At 49.0% G+C, this 13991-nt stretch overlaps 1 long non-coding RNA gene across 1 annotated transcript in view; it reads right to left on the bottom strand.

Moving 5' to 3' along the window:
- The window catches only part of LOC306805987, a 49724-nt gene that overhangs the window by 32123 nt on the left and 3610 nt on the right, over positions 1–13991 (bottom strand). The window contains exons 3-5 of the long non-coding RNA XR_013775353.1: positions 10966–13190; positions 8366–8480; positions 7925–8229 (exon numbers count right to left, since the gene is read on the bottom strand). This is a non-coding gene — a long non-coding RNA (uncharacterized lncRNA). The remainder of the gene's footprint in view (positions 1–7924; positions 8230–8365; positions 8481–10965; positions 13191–13991) is intronic.

Here is a 13991-nt window from a genome sequence, read left to right as displayed (position 1 = left end):
CCTGCACGACTGCCGCGTTCTGGCAGAGCCAGAGAAGGCATTCTCTGAGAGCAGACACCACCCGCCAAGCGTGGAAGCTGGTGTTCCTCCCGTGGCATGGTAGGCTCCAAATCATGCCTCTCTTCCCCATTTGCCTGAGGAGTCATCCTGGGTACTAACAATAGACTCCATGGAGGCTGGTGGAGCTCAGGCTGCCTCACCAACTTCTGTCTGAATTCAGTCATTTCCAGTGAGCAATGTATAAATAGATGCTGCCTCATTATTGATGTATATTGTGCAAAGGGTTTAGCCAGGGATGAAGCTTGCCTGCTTTCCTTTTATGGATGAAAAGCGGGATCCCAGAGCCTCTATGGGAGATCTCTGCACATGTCAATCAAACCACACCACGAGGAAGATTCTGTGCTCTTAGGTCCATGTTAAATGGCAGCCACATGGCCACAAGTCCACAGGAACAAAATGCATGTGAGTGCATATGGTACAGGCACATTTACAAATACGCACAACAAAGCCAAATGAAAAAAAGAATTCTAATAGTCGCAGCCTAATTTTTCAATTCCTTTTCAAATCCCAAGACCGGCAGTCTGGGCTACTCTGACACAAATCTCATTTGACATCGTTATAAACCACTGATTTACACTAATGGAAGAGTTAGCCTCTGATTTAGGAAGCAGACCTTAGTGGCTGGCCCAAGCCTGAGCCTCTCAGCCCTGCAGTCTGGCTGTAGCACATTGATAGTTGCCAGCTCAATTTGATCACGAGCTCAGCGAAGGCGAGCTATCGATATTTCAGAAAGCCATTCCTCACACTTCTGAGCAGCAAACGGCCCATCACTAAGAAGGCCAGACCCTTGTCAGCATGAGCTGACTTATATGAAATGAAGCACTGACCTCACTGCTAGCTCCAGAGTTAATCTCAGAAGAGGGATTTTATTAGAGAAAGCAGAGCTATTGTTCTGAGCCTCTCTACAGGGCACATGCTTAAGTTTTGCATCCAAGAAATGTGGGAAACTTAAAATAGAGTTGCATTTAATAAAAAATAAAACCTGAAAACTCTAACTAGGTATTTTGCCTGTGTATTTATTTATTTGATTAGTTTCCCTTGGATTTCTCATCACACCCATTCAGCATCCTTTCCCTCACTGGAGTTTTTCCTCCCTCTCTACCAGGGAGGCTGGAGCAGAGTGAGCAGCACTGCCTCACTGCAGCTCCAGCAAAAGAAAACTAAACATGCCTATTTTCATCTCTAACCAAAGGTCTAGATTGATCCTGCCCTCTTTGCTGATAAGAATCTACATCAACAGAAATCACAAGCATCTAACCAAGAAGAGCAGAAGGGAATGGGTTTGGCTCTTGCTACCTGGAGCAGGACTCACAGATCCAGTTTCCATCAAGGGGCTCTCTGAACAACTGAAGGCAAATGGATTTATGTTATCACATGTGTGATCCATGATAGGACAGCCACATGATATCATAACACAAAGGACAATGAGCAGTCAAAACAAAATGGATTGTACTGAAACCTTGCGAGTAATTATATTATTGAGTTCTGAATAACTCAGACCCTGGCAAACACTTGGGGAAAAAGGTCTCTTTCTTAAAAATGGAAAAATCACCACCTCTTAAGCTGAGGTCTGAGAAATGTTCTACTGCTCTCCTCTGTAGTTCAAAACCTTCTGAAAAAAAAAATAGGAAATTAAATTAACCTGACATTTCTAAAATAAAATGTGCTGAGAAAGAAAATCCTTTCCATCCCCTCAAATATTTTGCACGTATTGTAAACAGAAGTGGGACAGCAAAGCAGAGGAGGACAGGAGGGAAGCAAGAAACAGTTTTTACCATAGTGGTCATTTTTAACAACCAGAGCATCGAAACTGCAATAAGTGTTGCTCCAGTAAAACAGCAAGCAATAAATTGTAAAACAGAAGAATGTATCATGGTGAATTGAAGAAGAGGTAATATGAAGTGCATTTACTTGGAGTAACCAGGTAAATTATCTCCTGAAGAATGATTGTTAGAGTTTCCAGATGGTGGAAAACATTAGTGCATCAAACCTCCCTGCTCTTACTCTTTGCCACCTGAATTAAAGAAATAAAATAAATACAGTAATTAGTGATCCCTTTGATTTTTTTATCAGTGTCTTGTTAGGAGAATGTGAATATTTACACAGCTTTTACTATCAGATAATCTAAAAGTAGTCATATGAAATCTACATTATCTATGTAAATGTTTCTGTAAGATGCAGTGAGATGGCTCTTTTTTTGGTAACAGACTGCACAATTTCATGCTGTACTGTTCTGGTTCAGAATGTTCCTATTTTTCCAATTAGAGAAGACCAGCCCCATGTTGATCACTTTATCTTTGATTTCCAATGATTTAAAAGATTGGTTTGACCTGTGATCATTAATAAACTTTGTGGTATTATCCTGATTCAGTAAGGCAACCTCTAACATTACAAGAGAGGTTATGAATCAGCAATTGTTAATATTAAAGTCAGCTATATTTTTCCAACATTTCATGCCTCGTGCAATAATGTGAAAGGAGTGTACACTGCGTGCAACTCAGATGAGCTGATACAGAACAACACAGTGCTGACAACTGACCCCAAAACAGAAAAAAGATCTACTTAATCTGAAATACTCTTGAGCAGTTTGGAAAGTGTAAGTTACCTCTTGTGGGCCTAGCCATTTCTTTCTAGTGATATGAAGTGCTGAGGAATGACTGCAGCCATTTCAGCTCCATGGAGCTGTGCTGCAAGAGTCAGAGGCGAGGAGGCCTCCCCAGATGGCTCTCCAGCCCTCCTGGGGTGGCTACTGCTTGCTGTGTCTTGGCCAAGTTAATTTTACATCTCCCAGGCAAGGGGTCTCCTGCCTAGAGATTGCTCTGTTGCTTTATATCATCCCCACTGGCTAGAGGGGTATGGGTTTCTTGATGTTTCTTGATAGTCATGCTGCATGTTCTCCACACACAGCTTCTAGGTCTATTTGCACACACCAGGCTACACTGCTTTCCTGCAGAGAGGAAAAATTCTGAAACCCCTGTAATCAACAGAAAATTCCCACTGGTTTCTGCAGGAGAATGATCTCAAAAGCAGGATACTCATTTCATTTATCTATATGGACATTATTATATAATTTTGGCTGGGTATGTATAGTCATATATATGTGTGTGTGTACATATAAAAATATGCATGAACCATCTTTCAGCTATATATTCAAGGCTCTCGTTTTTCCCATAAACCAACCCACTCTAGTTTCTGGAACTTTTCACCTAATTTTTTGTTTGCTGCTTATAACTAGATACTGTTTTTCCAGGAAGCAAACTACCAAATCTGTGTGATGTTCCAGCCCTGGTTTAACACCTCTGGTGCATGCTTCCAGCGCCACACTGCGATGCCTCCTCACCTACAGTCCCTGGTGCCTCACCTCTCCTCTGCCCTCTGACTCTGCAAAGCTGGGTCACATCTACCTTCTACCATCACCTCCTAGGCTCTTCTCTTCACCTTCCTCGGAATCCTCTCTGTCCTTTGCAGTCAGACTCTTTCCATCACCTCTACGAATTCTGGCTTGTTTTTTTCACTTTTAGACTACTTATTTTTGGCCTGTCATTTAAATTTCTTTTGAGTCATTGTTATTATCGAGCCAACATTTATAAATAGCTCTATGCATTGCAGGTATGTGATAATCAAGTCCTTTGATTTTTGAGCAATTTGGTTACTAAATGATAGCAATAAAAAGCATGTAATCATCATGGGCGCTAGCCCAGGAAATGTTTCTACCATTAAAGCTTTCAGGAGGTAGATGATGATTCTGGTAAAAATTTATGGCTCTTAATAATGAGTGTTATGATTTACCTTTACAAGACTAAATGGTGAAGTGTCATAACAGCTACGGGTAATACCTGGGGGCGATGCTTTTCGGAAAAATAGTAATGTATTAAAAGGAAGAGAAGAAAAACCTTTTGTGTACATAAAGATGTGATTTATTTTAAAAAGCGCATCAAAATCCAGTTGTGTACATTATGGCTAGTGTGGTGTAAAAAGGCAGAGAAAAAGGCTAGTTAGCTTATTCTTACAGCTGCAAAGTATGTGTGGAGCTGTGTGGACGCATAGATATTACTATTTTCAGTTTCCTCAAGAAACAGTCTGAACACTAGAAGCCACCTAAACAGGCACGAAAGACAATAAGTTGTTATGGGAAGAAAACTACACTCCCCTCAAAATCATATGTAGCCTTAAAAGCAGAAAGTAAAAACATCTTCAGAACCATACACCTCTACATGCAACACTGTGGGCATTTGTTTTAGACAAATTTGCAGCAGCAAGAGGAATCAGAACACAGGTCATAAATACGCACTGCAACAGCATGGCCCCTGCTGAGGTGAGCTGTGGTGACTTGCTGGGTGTTGTGCCTCTCTCAGGTCTGGGAGAATGGGGCTTTTCTGCTATGCTCTAGCCTCTCTTCAAAGAGGGCTGCCTGGGTGTGTATATATATATATATATATATATATATATATATATATATATATATGCAAATTTATATGTACCTATGTAAGGGCTGGAGTTTTAAATATTTCTGGAAAGAGCGTCTGAAGTCAAATGGCAGTCCCTAGCACTGAATTTAGGGTACTGCTAAGCAGAGAAATGCTTCACACCATGGCAGACCCAGGCAGGGCTGTGACCCTGCCCACAGCAGGGAGCAAAGCTACTCCTTGTTCTCCCACTCCAGCCATGGGGCAGGATGTGCCCATTGTGCCCGGGGACAGAGCCCTTGGGGCAGCTCCCCTTCCTGGGAGCAGGGTGGGGGACAGCCAGTGTCAGAATGTCACCTGCTCTGCCCCAGGGCTGCTGCCACAGCAGTGTCTGCTCTGCCATGGAGCGCTCTGGGGGCCCTGGCGTGCCAAAGACTTACCATGGCAGCAGCCTTCGAGGCTGCTCCAGCACAGAAAACTACCCAAGGACACAAATCTCCACAGGATTATGGCCTTTAAAGACAAGGCTAAGTTCAGGTAATCTTTTTTCGGGTAATTTTTTTATTTAATTTTCTACCAGGAGGCAGATTACAAAACCCATTTTAAAACAGAAATTTAGCATTCTGAATTAATTAAATATGCCCTCACCAAAACAGCTGTTAATGCACAGTTGGTGCTGCCACAAACCTCATTCTAAAATGTCCTAGGAAATGCTCGTACTGGTACAATTAGACCCCCTTATTTATAAAGTAATTTCTTACTATGTTCCACTGTAAACTTTTAGTGCAATTTTTGTCGATAATGAACTATCATTAGACTACTAGAAAGGTTTTAGAGTTATTTTTTTAGCACGCAGGATTCACAATTTCTAAAGCAAAGTAGGAAACTGCAGCATTGTAAAAAATCCCTTTCACTAGGGGTCTAATCTTTCCCACAGTGAAATCAATTGGGACTTTGCTATTCTATTGGATAGTAGGATTTGGCCCTAAATATTTTAGATTTAACATGAGCAAGCTTGCTTTCCTGAGCAGTCCTGTGGAAGCTACATGCATTGCCAGGAGCAGACCCATAGTATGAATAGTCACTACTTAGAGGTCTGTTGCTCAGAAATGACACCTTCTGTCCTTCAATATACATGTGTGACAGACGCTGTGACTGCTAATAAATGGGGGTAGTCTGTTTGAGACCATGCTATTGGGAAACATCATCCAAGAGTCCACATTGAGCATTTACACAATATTCTAGAATCACTTTGGTGAGCATATCCAGTATTTCTCCAATCGGGTCTTACACTTTCACTCTTTTAACCCACATAGCACAGCAATTCCCAAAAGATTTTAGAGAAGAGAAATCTACAATCATCAAAATGTTAATTTTGACAATGACAAAGAGTACATGCATTAAAAATGCATCAGCCCTGTCATTAAGGCATTATTCAGCAAAACCATCTCATCATGCTTTACAGAAAGCAACTAGAAGAAACCAAGTATAAAGAACCATTTGCTAATCTTGTATTTATGGGTACCAGTCCAATACATACTACACAAGGTACTCAACCAAGCAAAGAACAAACAAATTCACACCCTTTACGTGATGAAATGGGAATTCTTAATAATATTGTAAGTCTTGACTCAAGGGAAAATGTCAACTAAAAGCTCTGACCAGAGGAAGGTTTGTAATACAAACCTGGATTTTAAAAGATTGTTTCCATCGCTGTTCCTGCAGCATTTGTGAATGTAGCTCTGTTACGGTGCTGAACTGACTATGATTTAGCAGCTGATCATGTATTTTTAAAGCATAATTTAACATTATTTCTGAGGCTGTTGAACATACTAAACTACAAGGAAAAAAATCTGCTTTCAAGTAGTATTAGAGAAACACAAGGATCAGAGTGCTAGCATCAAAGATGTGTCTAAAGAATAACAGATCCACACGTCTGTGTTACAACGAGCGCTCCACTCACTACTAAAGGCAACAGACTAAGATTGCTCTGGCAGTTGTTGGATATTATTAAGTAGAACATTGACAGCCTTTCAATCTCTATGCAAGAGACACGGAGAAAGACATTCTCCATCAGCCCACCTCGCGCTCTCAACGATCACTCCATGTCTGGCTTGTCCACATTAAAAATCATTCCTAGCCCCATCATAGCTGAGGTTGGGGAAGGATTAATTCAAAAAGGCTGTCTTAACATAGGACTCTTGGTCTTGCTTTAAAATGGCTTCTGATCTAATTCACTTGAGGCTGAAATCTGGTCTCACAATTGTGACTACATGGCAACAAGACCTGGGATCATATGGGCATGTGGAGAGGCCTTGAATGGCAAAATACAGGCATGATCACACCCTGCTGCTTTTCTCTGCCAGGCTTGGGAGCAGAGGAGCAGGGGAAAAACGACTGGAACTATGAACACTCTGCCTGGATTTTCCTAAGCACAACATCTGAAAGACTGATCAGGATTTTAACCAAATCCTGTGCCCTGCTGCTGGGACTGGAGAGAAGGACAGATGCACTTCTGTGTTAAAGCAATGGGGCATGTCTTGACCGGCTATGGGACTCAACACTCCCTTAGCTGTGTCTCCACCTGTCCAGCTGTAAGCAGCATTTGGGGAGTCCTGAGCCCTTGGAAAGGGCACGAATAAGCCACCACCTGAGCTGCACGGGGAAAAAAAAACCCTCAGCACTGGCCCTGACCATGTATATCAATCTGGGGTCTCAGAAACTGATAAGCTCTGCTGAGCAGGAGCTGGTGTGAAGGTGGATTCTTAAGCTTGCCCTCACCAGGATGCAGGGCGAGGATAAAAGAGCGAGAGGGGCATTGCTTTAACTGAGAGCACCCGGCCTCAAACTGCTGCCCAGGAGCCGAGTCCCTCGGCAGCCGGGGAAGGGGGTTTCCCCGGGCGTGGGGTGCTCTGCGGCCGGGCGGGTGTCCCTCGCCCCGCTAGCCACGCTAGCCACGGGGCGCTGGGCCCTGCCCGCCCGCGGCACCCCCAGCCCGCACCGCTCGGGGCGGCACCGGGGCTGCTCTCGGGCTCTGCCGGGGCGCGGACGGAGCCGGGGGCAGCTGCGGACACTCGTGCCCCCGTGGGAGGGAGCCCCGGCCGCCTCGGTTTCCCCATGCGAGCCTCACGCCGGAGAGGGGCCGCGGACGGAGCGGGCTGGGGGCTGCCGACCGAGTGCCGGGGCACCGGGGCTGAGAGGCTCCCCCGGCCCCGGCGCAGCCCAAAGAGCGCTGCCCGCCGAGGCGCAGCCCGCAGCGGCCGCGGCTCCCCCGGGCACCCTCTGCCCAGAGCCTGGCCAGCCCTGCCGCGGCCCTCCCAGTCCTGGGCTTGCTCCCACGCACACACACACACCGGGCACCCCCCTCCGCAAGGACAGGGCGTTCGAGCTCCCCCCGCCCGGGCAGAGACACAGAATGAAACATTGCGAAGCGTAGGAAAAGATGGAAAAGGTGCTACCTTGGCAACTAGAGGAGGTGAGGAGCCAGCTGGTGGGCTGGGGGCGGTCGCGCTGCCTGCCTGCCTGCCCGCCGCCGGTACTCTCCTCGACTACGCGTATTCTTAAGCAATAACAACGTAATCCGTATTATCCACCCAAGAATACCCGTCACCGAAGAGAGTCAGAAAGCTGCTGCTGTTGCTGGTGGAAGTGCTGCACCGGGACAATAAATCCATAACTATAATTCGCCTCTAGAAGAAGGAGAATCCATAAGGGTTGCCAAGCGGTCTTGTCCCATATCCAGTGGACGCTGAACCTTCCCATCCTGAGGAAGCGAACGAGAGGAGCAGGCATTTAATACACACACGTACAGTCCCTCTGCTCTCCTGCTCCCTTACTGGAGTGGGCAAGGGCTTGCAGGCGAGGTGAAAGGAAATAAATCAAAGTAAGGCTGAATTTACCTGGTGATTTCCTGGATTCTTCCTCTGTGCTTCTCTGTCATCCTATTCCCTAGCTGTATGCTCCATCAATTCTCTCTGGGAGCTTGCAAGAGATGTCATACGCAGCAACAGATTCCTGTAAAAGAGATGCACGGTCAAGCACACAAATATTACAAATCTATTTGCATAGGTGGGCTTGGGAAAGCTCCGATAAAGCAGAAGACACGCCTGAGAGACTTCTCATCTGGGCTTTGGAAATGCATTTTACAAGTCCTGACTCACACTGACTCGATGTGCTACCAAGAGGAGGCAGGGCGGAAAGGAAGGCGATGGAGAGGAAAAAAAAAAAAAAAATCAAAGAAAAAAATAGCAAAGGCTCCGATCTCAGCAGAGGCACTCCACTGTCAGGCCTCCTAGCGCCATAAAAATCTAAGGCGAAAAAGGCTTCAAAGTCCAAATTGAGCGCGCTCCGCTCCCCGCGTGTGCCCGAGCGGCGGAGCCCGGGGCTGCGGGCGCCGAGCCGGGCAGCGGCTCCGCGGCGCGGGCGGGGGCGGCTCCGCGCACCTCCGCCCCGGCACCTGCCGCCGCCCTGCCGAGCTCTGCACAGGGCCAGCCGGGGCGAAAAATAACAATAATAAAAGAAGTTATTTCCGAACGGCGCCTGCGGCTCTGCCTGTCACCTGGAGAAGTCCCCTTATCAGCGGCGCTCGTGCCTGGGGGAGGCGGGAGGGGGAAGCTTTGTCTGATGATCTGCCGCGGTGATAATAAACGTTTATTGTTCGCCAACTAAATAGAAAGGATCTCTGCAACGTCATGGCACAGCACACTTCGCCTAGCGCTAAGGAACTTCGTGCTATTTCACCCCAGCTTCCGTGTGAGCGGTGGGGAGGGGGCAATGAAATTAGCACCGCGCGGTCCGAACCCGCGCAGAGCAGGGGTACTCCGCACTTCTTCAGCCATGAGTAATTATACAGCACGCACAGCCCTCCTTACCCACTGCACTCGGTGACTGACCAGCTTGTTGATAAGATTCCAACTGAAATTAATACAACATGCTTGCTTTTCCTACAGATTTCTCCCTTAACATGAGCCCTTGCCTCTGTTGACGTACTACCACTATGCTTCCTATGAAAACATACGAGAAGACAGCATTTGTTTTGTATCACAGACTCTTGCTTGAATTTGAAAGAAATGAGAAAAACAAAGAGAGAAAGAGAAAAAAATTGCTTTGATAGCTATATTACCTTAAATAATTAAAAAATAATTTCCAACACACTCTCCTCTATTTTAATCTCATTTTAGGTGTCATTTCCTGTATCCTCTAACACAGCAAGCTTTCAACTCGTATTCTAAATGGCAGCTGGAAAGTAAATAACAAACACTGTAATTTTTCCCCGCTGTGATACTGAAGGCTGTAACCCCATTAGCTGGCGTTGGAACTCAAATAACTGATGCGGTGGGTTTCCTTCAACTTGAACAAAAGCCGTTTGAAAAAGTGAAATGCACCGAGTCGTGGCAAAAACACTCTATACTGATACCCTAGACCGATGTTCTCCGAAATTGGGAGGCGCTCCACAAATGCATCGAGAATTAGGCAGAAATCCAAACTTTGCGTGGGGTTGGGTATTTTTGTTTTTTGGGGGTTGTTTTTTGGGGTTTTTTTTAATACTAAAGAATGCGATTCTCAGGGAAAAGCAGCCCCGCGCGGCGCCAGCGCTGTTCTCGCTGTGTCCATCTGACACTGCCCTTCCCCTCCCCGATCAGCAGCCCCCCCACTACTCCCCGCCAACACAGCGCCTGCCGAAACTTCCCGTGCCCGGCGCCGCCACCGCCGCCCCGCACCGGCCCGGCCCGGCCCGCCGCACCCCCCAGCACCCGAGGCGGCGGACAGCGCCGAGAGCCGCCCCGAGCCGCTGCCGGGGCCCTGCCAGCCCCATCCCCAGCCCCAGCCCCAGTCCATCCCCTGCCCCTGCCCTCCCCCGGCGCTCCCGGCCGGCCGCACGCCCTCGGGCACCGGGGAGCGGAGCCCCCGCCGCGCCGCCCGCCTCGCACCTTCTCTGCGGCGTGCGGGAGGTGCCCGTGGCGCCGCGCCGCGCCACTAAATACCTTTGTTCAGCGGCTCCGGAAAGCCATGTTTATCGGCGCTGCCGCCCCGCTCCGCGCCCAAAGAGCCCGGGTGCCGGAGCGCCAGCCCGGCGGGGCCGGGGAAGGGCCCCGGGGGCAGCTCCGCCACCTCCGCCGTGCCCGCACACAGAAGGGAGGGGATCGGATGGAGGAAATTAAACAATTAAGCTATCAGGAGCGGAGCTCTGAGCAGAGCTCGGGCTCTCCACGAAAAGCAAATTTCAGAGGGGGGAATATTGATCCCACCGTCAATAGATAGGCGCGATATCTTCCCGTGTGAGAAATTGTTCTGAATTAGGGGGCTCGCTGGTGAAAGGGGAGGGAGCACAGGAAAAAAAGAAAAAAAAAAAAAAGAAAGAAAAAAGAAAGAAAGAAAGAAAGAAAGAAAATATTCATGCCCGCTCAAAGGGAGCTTCTCTTTAAAATCACTGGAAGATCGCTCCTTTTGCAACCTACCCGAGTAACCACCAGAAATCCACCTCTATTGAAGCGCTTACCCTTTAAATCCAGGTTTCGAGCAGAACTCCAACTGTGTGTAAAGCCAGGGAGTCATCTGATGTGTGATGGGGAATGGGCTCTGGGCAGCAGAAAGCAGCTTTCTCTCCTGGTGCCGGATTACCATGTTAACAAACCCCGTGAAGGGACCCCGGCGCCTCTGGCTGGCCATGTCTCGTTGCTTTCACACATCGGCGGCTGCTCTTGCTTCCCATGTCCCCGGCGATCGCCTCTCAGATGAATGTGGGCTTCCAGAAAAGGAGTCGGGGGGGAGAGGAGGAAAAAAAAAATCGCCTAATGCAATCAAATCGATCTGATCTACACCATCTGTCGCCTGCCACTACACACAAGCGTTAAAATAGGAAAACGGGAGACACTGACAGCTCAGGAAGGTTGTTCTGCAGAGTTCATTTTTAGCAGAGCATAATTGGGTATGGACAGCATACAGTTACCAAAGCTGCTGTTAACCATCCAGTAGAGGATCCCGAACATGCTAATGGTGGATTAATTGAGGAAGATCTGACGTGCAAGCTTCATAGTCTCTTATTCATGACTTCCCAACGGGAAAGGACCAATGCCGTGTGGGACTATGGTAACACAGAGTCAAAGAGCTGCTAAGAAAATGGCTCTGTGTTCATAGCACCTCTCTCTGATAACAAACATATGTCGACCAGAACCGTTTAGCAGGATGGGGAAAATGAAATTTTCTTAGCCGAGGTTAGCAATTCCCATCGCTTGCACTTAAAGACAAGTGAAAAATGGACTGCAGGTCTAAGGCGCTTTCAAGTGCTGGTCTCGGGCTTTGCAGCTAGTGAAAGCAGACGGATCCTACTCAGATGTGGGGCTAAACCCCACATTTCTTACTTCTTACTGCAACAGAAGTGCATCCTTAGCAAAGCTCTAAACAAGTAGCTCTGCTAATTTCATCAGGAATGACGCAAGGTCGTTTTAATGCCAGGAACCCTTTTGACTTTTTCCAGCGGGAATGGCGCTTGGGCAAGACATTTCCGATCACTGAAATTTGACATAATCTCAGATAAATATGATTTGGGGGTGGGGGGGGGAGGAAGGGGGCGGCGAGTTGGGAAGAGATGGAGTATGCATCCAGACCTGCAATCACCCCTGCTGCCAACACTCCAATTCGGTCGCGTTTCCTAGTCTTTCCTGAATTATGAGGTTATAGAGCCTTATGAGTAATTATAAAAGCCACAGACGCCTACGGCAGCCGCGTCTACACACACCGACGGGGAGACAAAGTGCGCCCGTCGGGATGCTCTTTCCCACTCCCTGCTGCGGGGAGAAGGGCTGCTAGGGCCAGCGAAGGCGAGTTCTGCTCCGCCCGCCCGGAGCGGAGGCGGAGGCTGCGGGCAGGGCCGCGGGGCCCGGGCGGCGGGAGCTGCGCTCCCGGTGCTGTCCGCCCGCCGGTGCTGAACGGCCCCGCACACAATGGCCCCGCTCCGCCGCCTCCTCCTATAAAGTCTGCGCGCCCGCCCTGACAATCACTACAACAATTAGGAAAGTTCCCCTTCTTTCCCACCTCTCCTGTCTGGGTCGCAAAGAATAATAATGCAAATAATAACGAATCCAAGCAGCTGAATGTAAACGTTCCGGTAAACAATTATCATTTAGGGTAATTCTGGAGTCAACCCCATGATTCTCCTGGAAGTTTCTGCTAATATCTTTAAAATAAATCTAACAGTTATGAATTAGATTAGCCTTAAAAACGTAGCCTGAAGACAAATCAAACACTTTACCCGATCTTTTGTTTCAACACACATTAATTAAGCACTGCTGCCTACCTACACAGCATTCTCGGGTCCCGGCCGCGGCGCCGAGCCAGCGAGCCCCGCTGCCTTTGTTGGCATTTGCGTCCAACTATTGCCCTCTGCAGGTCAAGTCCCAGCTGCGGCGAGCGCTCCGCCGCTGTCGAGCGCTCCGCGGACGGGAGCTACAGGGCTCGGCGCCCCAGGGCCCCTCTTCGACAAAGATCCAACTTTTTTGGGTTTGGTTCTTCACCACGAGGGCTCAGACGTATTTTCTTTAGGAAGGGGCTAGGAGTGGGGAAACCCAGCAGCAGCACTGCTCAGGCCGTCCTCAGCCTCCATTCCAACCCTGGCCAGGAGACGAGAAGACTGAGCAAGGCGAAATGCCACTCTGAAGACGCGTTGTTTTCTTTCTCTCCTTGTCTCCATAAGACTACGGCAAGCTTCCTGTGCAAACCCTTCCCCTGGGTTTGAAGAAAAAGCAGGAAGAACCCAGCACCAAACAGGATCGAGCGGGTGGCGACACTCAGGATCCCCCCGACTTCTCCAGACGGGCAACTTTTCTTCGGGCACAACTTGAGAGTTTGCTTCTCTCTCTCCCGATCCCAGGGAGACCTCGCGGGAAGCCAGGCGAGCTGTTGCGGCGGCTGCGAGGGGGCAGCCCGGCAGCAGCCCCTCCCTCCGCCCCAGCCCCGCGCCCCCCAAACCCAAAGGGATGCTTCCTGCTCCTGCGGAGACAGCGGAACTTTGGGCACCGCCCGGTGCCGCTCCGGCAGTCACGCTCTGCTGTGCCTCCGCACGCATCGGCACCTCTCACACGGTAACGAACAAAATGCTGTACTAGAGGGGAAAAACCCAACCAGCCCAGCGTTACGGCGAGATAGTTAGGGTTTTGCTGCTTATAATTCAGGAGATTCAGTGCCTAATAAAAGGTGTCCGCTCCCTTTCTTTTTCCCATCACACCTACACGCGGTTTGTAAGGACCGGCTCTGATACCCTCTCTCCGCTCCCTGCCCGGGGTTAACACTGCGCACACGGGCTTCGGCATCCGCTCGGGAGGCCACACCGGAGCCACCGGCTCCCGCGGCTGCCCGCGCCGCGCCGCCCATCCCCGTTCACACACGGCGGTCTGCTCGCGGAGCCGCAGCGAGGCGGGGAAGGCTGGGCTGCGGTCAGGCGGCGGCCCCGGTCCCTGCCGCAGGCGGCCCGGGGAGGGGGAGCGCACCCCGCGCTGCCGCAGAGGCGGACACGCGCCGGCCTTTTGT

Source organism: Erithacus rubecula (genome assembly GCF_903797595.1).
Source record: "Erithacus rubecula genome assembly, chromosome: 10".
Classification (NCBI taxonomy): Eukaryota; Metazoa; Chordata; class Aves; order Passeriformes; family Muscicapidae; genus Erithacus; species Erithacus rubecula.
Note: the sequence above shows the minus strand (reverse complement) of the source record. Positions and strands in the feature narration are given on the sequence as shown.